Raw genomic sequence first — 7,687 nt, 5'->3', positions numbered from 1 at the left:
ACCTTCTCGCGTTCGAATTAACGGACTTCTTTATACATGGACTTCTGTGGAGCTTGGCCGGACCAAATCGTACAGTTCGAATTATCCATAAATTCGAATTATTGAAGTTCGAACTAGCGAGCTTTCACTGTATATATATATATATATATATATATATATATATATATATATATATATAAACGAGAAGAAAGGGGGTTAACCGAGGGACCCGATAATTATTAGTCATATAATGAGAAGCCAACAAACACTGACACCAAGTACAACATAGGGGAAATTGCATGTGCTTAATAAATGAAGTAAAGTAATGATAAATTAATGGAAATTAAAGTGGATGAAAAAACAACTTGCCGCAGGTGGGAACCGAACCCACAACCTTCGCATGTTGCGTGCGATGCTCTACCAATTGAGCTACCGCGGCGGCGTTTCTCATCCACTTTCTTGGGTATTTATGCGTACTAGTAGAACACTCCCAGGGTTCTACTAGTACGCATAAATACCCAAGAAAGTGGATGGGGAAACGCCGCCGCGGTAGCTCAATTGGTAGAGCATCGCACGCGACATGCGAAGGTTGTGGGTTCGGTTCCCACCTGCGGCAAGTTGTTTTTTCATCCACTTTAATTTCCATTAATTTATCATTACTTTACTTCATTTATTAAGCACATGCAATTTCCCCTATGTTGTACTTGGTGTCAGTGTTGGCTTCTCATTATATGACTATATATATATATATATATATATATATATATATATATATATATATATATATGTGTGAATGTATATACATATATGTATATATATATGTATATAAATATATGTGATATTTAGGTAGCATATATAGGTATATATGAGAGTTACGGTGGCGTAGAGGTACAATATCCGCCTCGCATGCAAGAGGACCATGGCTCGAATCCCGGTGCCACGCAATTTTTCCCCGGATTAAAATAAAAAAATCAGCGTGTTGATAAAATTAGATAAACAGGCCTGAATCGCTAACGAGAACCGATCAACATTGACCAGAATTGGTAACGCACTCCCTCACCAGAGTAGGATTGGCCACCCTGGTCAAGTACTTGGCCACAACCTCCTATATGAATACAACAATGAAACCCCGGCCCTCAGACTCCAGCGACTGCCAATCAACTGGCCACGGCGGCGGTCAGACCTGTGATGCAGAAGGGGTGCTAAGAATACCTGGTTTTGAACAGGCCGCCATTGGAATCTGAAGCTCGAAACGTTTAACGCTCGAACCTTATCTAGTGAGGCGAGCCAAGCAGTGCAAATGGAGGAATTGGAGGGCAGTAAATGGGATAAAATAGGGCTCTGTGAAGTTAGAAGGACAAAAGAAGCATATGCAGTGCTAAAAAGCGGGCACGTCCTGTGCTACAGGGGCTTAGCGGAGAGACGAGAACTACGAATCGGATTCTTTATAATAAGGATATAGCGGGTAACATACAGGGATTCTATACCATTAATGAGAGGGTGGCAGGTCTTGTTGTGAACCTAATAAGAGGTACAAATTGAAGGTCGTATGGGCCTATGCTCTACATCCAGTCATGATGATCAGGAAGTCGAAAGCTTCTATGAAGACGTTGAATCGGCGAAGGGTAAAATCAAAACACAATACATCATACTGATGGACAACTTCAATTCCAGAGTAGGCAAGAAACAGGCTGGAGACAAGTCAGTGGGGGAATATGGCATAGGCTCTTGGAATGGAACGAGAGAATTATCAGTATAGTTGGCCGAACAGAATAATATGCGGATAATACCTTCTTCCGCAAGCGGGATAGCCGGAAGTAGACGTGGAAGAGCCCGAATGGTTAGACTAGAAAAGGAAAACACCTTATACTCTGCGTAAACCCTGACATCATTCAAGATGTGGACGTGTTAGTCAAGGTGCGCTGCAGTGACCATAGGATGGTAAGGCCTCGAAAATAGCCTAGACATGAGGAGGGAACGGAAGAAACTGGTGCTTAAGAAGCTGATGAATGAGTTAGTGGTAAAAGGGAAAATAGACAAATTCCACATCAAGCTTCAGAACAGGTACTCGGCTTTAAATCAGGTAGAGGACCTTAGTATAGAAGAAATAAATGACGATATTATAGGCATCATTAAGAAGTGTGCAATACAAGTCGGTGGTAACTTCGTTATACAGGATACCAGTGAGGTGCCGCAGGAGACGAAAGATCTGATCAAGAAACGCCAATGTATGAAAGCCTCAAACCCCACAGGTAGAATAGAACTGCCAGAACTTTTCAAGCTAATCAACAAGTGTAACATAGCTGACATAAGAAAGTACAATGTGGATAAAATTGAACATGCTCTCATGAACGGAGGCAGCCTAAAATCAGGGAAGAAGAAACTAAGAATAGGCAAGAATCAAATGTATGCGTTAAGAGACAAAGTTGGCAATATCATTACTAATATGGATGAGATAGCTCAAGTGGCTGAGGAGTTCTATAGAGATTTGTACAGTACCAGTGGCACTCACGACGATAATGGAAGAGAGCAATCTAGAACAATTTGACATCACACAAGTATCGCCGGAAGAAGTACAGAAAGTCACAGGAGCTATGCAAAGGGAGGGGGAAGGCAGCTGGGGATGATCAGGTAACAGCAGATTTGTTGAAGGATGGGGGGCTACTTATTATAGAAAAACTGGCCACCCTATATACGCAATGCCTCATGACCTTGAGCGTACCGGAATCTTGGAAGAACGCTAACATAATCCTAATCCATAAAAAAGGGGACGCCAAAGACTTGAAAAATTATAGACTGCTCAGCTTACTGTTCATTGCCTACAAAGTATATACTACGGTTATCGCACGTAAAATCAGGAACACCTTAGACTTCTGTCAACCAAAGGACCAGGCAGGATTCTGTAAAGGCTACTCAACAATAGACCATGTTCACACTATCAAGCAGGTGATAGAGAAATGTGCGGAATACAACCAACCTTTATATATAGCTTTCATTGTTACCAGAAAGCGTTTGATTCAGTCGACACCTCCGCAGTCATGAAAGCATTACGGAATCAGGGTGTAGACGAGCCGTATGTAAAAATACTGAAGGATATCTATAGCGGCTCCACAACTACCATAGCCTTCCATAAAGAAAGCAGCAAAATCCCAATAAAGAAAGGCGTCAGGCAGGGAGATACGATCTCTCCCACGCTATTCACAGCGTGTTTACACAAGGTATTCAGAGACATGGATTGGGAAGAATTGGGGATAAGAGTTAATGGAGAACACCTTAGTAACCTGCGATTTGCTTATGATATTGCCTTGCTTAGTAACTCAGGGGACAAATTGCAATGCATGCTCACTGACCTGGAGTGGCAAAGCAGAAGGGTGGGTCGAAGCATTAATCTTCAGGAAATAAAAGTAATGTTTAAAAGTCTCGGAAGGGAACATCAGGTTACGATAGGTAGCGATCCACTGGAAATGGTAAGGGATACATCTACTTAGGGCAGGTAGTGACCCCGGATCCGGATCATGAGATTAAAATATATTTGATAATGATCTAAACACTTCATATGGGGTATGAAAACAAAGTAGGCAGGTTTTTGCAGTATTTGTAAAAAACTGATTAGCGTTTAACCATTCTACCAAAAGATGGGCATCCTGCTGCATCCTGTCGGAGGCTTCATCATAAGTTTTACTTTTTATCGCCGGGGCAGTATCATCCTTATATTAAAACCGCGTTGAGATCAATAGAAGACAGCTCATATTATTGACGTAAATATTGAATAACGAGGGTCCTAAAATTGAGCCCTGATGAACACATGTCAAAACGTCCAAAATTGAGCTGTGTAGTGAGCCTAGGTGCACAATTAGGTTCGATGAGTAAAATAACTTTTAAAGAACATGTAAGGACATCTGAAACCATTATTGTCGAGATATTTAATAATAGATTGTGTTTGATACTATCAAAGGCTTTTCGCAAATCAATAAAAAGTGTAAGGACAATGTAATTTTTATCAAATGTTTTGCAGACTAGGTCATGAAAATCCTCGAGTAAGTTTACCGTATTTTTGCCTTTGCGGAAACCAAACTGGGCTGCATTTAGTAGATGGTACTTAACCAAAAATTATGTAATGCTAGCATGTATAACTTTCTCCATGATACAAGCGAGGGAGGACAAAATTTCGATTGGCCTATAATTATTATAATCCTTTTTGGAGCCTTTTTTGGGCAATGGTCTTACACACTTATTTTCATGCACGTGTAAATTTGCCTAGTTATGAAAGTTTCGTTGATAATGAAAAGTAATATAGTTTTAAGTTTGTAAAAATGCATTATGGAATCTCTTATAATAACACTATCATAAGGTGGTGATTTTGTCAATGGCATTGTTTGCAACCCATGCCAGAAGTCCGGCTCATTGACAGTAGGCATATAGGCTGAATGAATGCTCGAAGACTGCAGTAGTGTTCGCGATTTTGCATCCCTGTCTACACTAGAAAGTAACAGATTCTACAAAGTCGTTATTGAACTAAGTAGCCAATTCTGCTTTGTTTTTATCTGGAAAGGCCAGCTCTAAAGTATCATCAATGTTTTTCTTGGATAGTTTTCTTATGGTGCTTTGCACTAATTTTCATGTTTTTTTACATACCTACTGCATGCCAAATATTTATTTAGCTGGTTCTGTTCTCTTGCCAGTCGTATTTTTGCTGTAATTTTATTTCGCAGTTGCCTGAATTCTTCTCTTAGTAAAAAGATGTGAGGGTTCTCATTGCGCCTTCTTGAAAGTTTACTATTGATCTAGGATAGCTCAATAATTTCCTTGTTTATCCAAGGGCTTGCCTGATTTCACCGTTTAATCCTAACCTTAATTTTCGAGTTATTGTAAATTGATTTTAGTCGCCCTACAAGCAGTTCTTAAGCATATAGTGATTGTGCTGCAACAGGGAATTCCAGTCATACAACTTAATTAGTTTATCCACTTTTTCATTGTTAATTACAAGCGTTTCTGCAGGTCTTACCTGTGCCATCATTTTACTATCTTTTAACAACCTAAGTCAAACCAAATAATGATCAGCAACTTTTTCTTTAATAATACAACCGAATGTTTCCTGTTGCGTTACGGTTGTACTGATATGGTCAATGCATGACTCTGTATATTTACTTCCTAGAAATTCTCGCGTATAGCCCTGAATTTTATGCTTCAAGCCAAAATTGGCCAGCAACTTTAAGTATTCTCTTCCACCTACTTTAAAAGGTACCGAAATGTCTGTAACCAGGTTTAAGTCTAGGAAGTCTCTAAATCGCACAAACTAACGATTCCTGTTCATTGTTTGAAACGTAAAGTGCTATAACTTCCGCTTCATCAAATTCAACTTTCAAACATTCACAAAACCAGCAATTGTTCACAATACTAACGCATCTCCACCACGTTTGCCCTCTCTGCACAAGGCATACGATTGATAGTTCTGTATATTAAAAGAGACCATTCAAACTCATTGACCTCAGTAAATATTATGACCTCCAGAAAAGTTAACACTCTCCAAGTACATTTGTAACATGTTCCACTTCTTGTGAAGCCTTCTCACATTCAAATGGATAAGATCAAAACTTATACAAGATTCAACTGACACGAATTGCCGGCGTATCTTCATCCATTTAGAAAATCAAGTACACTGTCAATCATCACGTTATCTTGCGCAGTTCCGCTTCGTTCTCAACAAGAATCAGATACACTTTCATTTTTCTTGACAAATATACGACCGTCACAGACCCAAACATATTTGTAGTGTTTTTCGGTTGCTAGGCGCTATGCCATCCAGCGGAGCTTCTTTGCTAGAGGAGCCACTTTTCTTGTGTTTCTCTCTTGGTGAAACGGACTAGTATGGGAGCCTCAGATCTGCTTTGCCTTTAATCCTGTGCACTACTTCGACTTCCCCATTGCTGGGAATGGAGAGTTCGAGTCTCCCTGCATTTGAATATATAACTGCTCTCAAGACTTCGCTCTCATGGCACTCGACCCCATGTATCTCTGAATTATTACGTCTTGAATATGACTCTATCCTATTCACCTCCATTTCCATTTGAGAAAGTGTACTGTCCTTTGCTAGCCGCTGATCCCCCACATCCGTAGTTTTTTTCTTTAGCTCTTTTCCTGCTTGAATTTGGATTACTAGAGTTGCAAGCACTTCATCATATATAGAAGACAGCAAATCGAGTGATTTTTCTGTGCTCTGTATTGTTAATGCTTGCTCCTCAAGTTTTCCGTTGGTGGTATCATGTTGAGCCAGCTGCTCCTCCTGTTTTCTTTCGAACTAATCAAAACGGCGTAGCATAGTGTCTAGCTTCGACATGACGTCAACCAAAGTAGGTTGCTCATTGTCTGCCATTCAGTTCTGACGCTGAGAGCCAGCCGCGTCTCCATCGTTCGTGAGTCGTGTTTTGTGATTTGCACACTTGGGATACAACCAAATGCGGATGGTTTCTACTTGCATGCCTTTTAGATTAGTCTTTGTGACACCAGAACATTTGCCGGCATGATAACGGTTATCACCATCGCTGCAAAGAATGCACTGGCTATCAGGTGCAACAGCTTTCAGAAATGCGCGGCAATCATTGTTAGACATTGTGAACACAACTTTGTGCAGTCCGGCGGAGCAGAATTTAAATGCAAACACATATGTTGGTATGAAACGCTGCTCTCACCTACACAAGCGAAGAAAGAGCGTTATGCCGTGCTCACGCACTCCGCTGGACGGCGATCGTTGACAATCAGCGCTCGCTTTTTTTTAAACGCAGTCGCCCGGTGTCGACCACATGGGATGGATATATATATATATATATATATATATATATATATATATATATATATATATATATATATATATATATATATATTTATATAATGTACCTATCTTCATCAAAGCCGGCCTTGTCATCCTCAGCATGTTAGTTAAACGCTCACCACCCGATAATGACGAACGTAGGTCGTCCTACCGCAATGTTGGGCAGCTTTTTCAGGCACCTGATTCCTATTTTTAATTTTTCCATCAAAGAGTCTGACAATACTTAGACTAGAAATGCATGCGCACATCATCATCATCATCTTGGCTACGCCCACTGCAGGGCAAAGGCCTCCCATACTTCTCTAACTACCCCGGTCATCTGCTAATTATGGCCATGTTGTCCCTGCGAACTTCTTAATCTCATCCAGCCACCTAACTTTCTGCCGCCCCATGCCACACTTCCCTTCTCTTGGAATCCATGCGGTAACCCTTAATGACCCTCGCTTATCTTCCCTACTCATTACAAGGCCTGCCCATGTCCATTTGTTTTTCTTGATTTCGACTGAGATGTCATTAACTTGCGTCTCTTCCCTCACTCATTCGCTCTCTTCTTATCCCCCTTAACGTTACACCCATCATTCTTCTTTCCATAGCTCATTGGGTAGTCCTCAATTTAAGTATAACCCTTTTCGTAAGCCTGCAGGTTTCTTCCCTGTGGATAAGTACTGGTAAGACACAGCTGCTATGCATTTTTCTCTCGAGGGATTACGGCAACCTGCTGTTCATGATCTGGGAATGCCTTCCTAACGCACAGCAGCCCATTCTTATTCGTCTGATTATTTCAGTCTCATGTCACAGCTCTGTCACAGAGCTGTGACATGAGACTGAAATGGTTACAGCTCTGTTAAACAGCAATATTATCGTGTCATTCAACCCATC

The 7,687-nt window shown here is 40.7% G+C and overlaps 1 non-coding gene across 1 annotated transcript; it reads right to left on the bottom strand.

Annotated features, from left to right (window-relative positions):
• Positions 1-345: 345 nt before the first annotated feature.
• On the bottom strand, positions 346-418 carry TRNAL-CAA (transfer RNA leucine (anticodon CAA)). Its single transcript has one exon. It is a non-coding gene; the product is annotated as a tRNA-Leu (tRNA).
• Between the last annotated feature and the right edge of the window lie 7,269 nt (positions 419-7,687).

Source organism: Dermacentor albipictus, chromosome 6, assembly GCF_038994185.2.
Source record: "Dermacentor albipictus isolate Rhodes 1998 colony chromosome 6, USDA_Dalb.pri_finalv2, whole genome shotgun sequence".
NCBI classification, from domain to species: Eukaryota; Metazoa; Arthropoda; class Arachnida; order Ixodida; family Ixodidae; genus Dermacentor; species Dermacentor albipictus.
The sequence above is the reverse complement of the archived record's forward strand: the minus strand, read 5'-3'. Positions and strand labels throughout refer to the sequence as shown.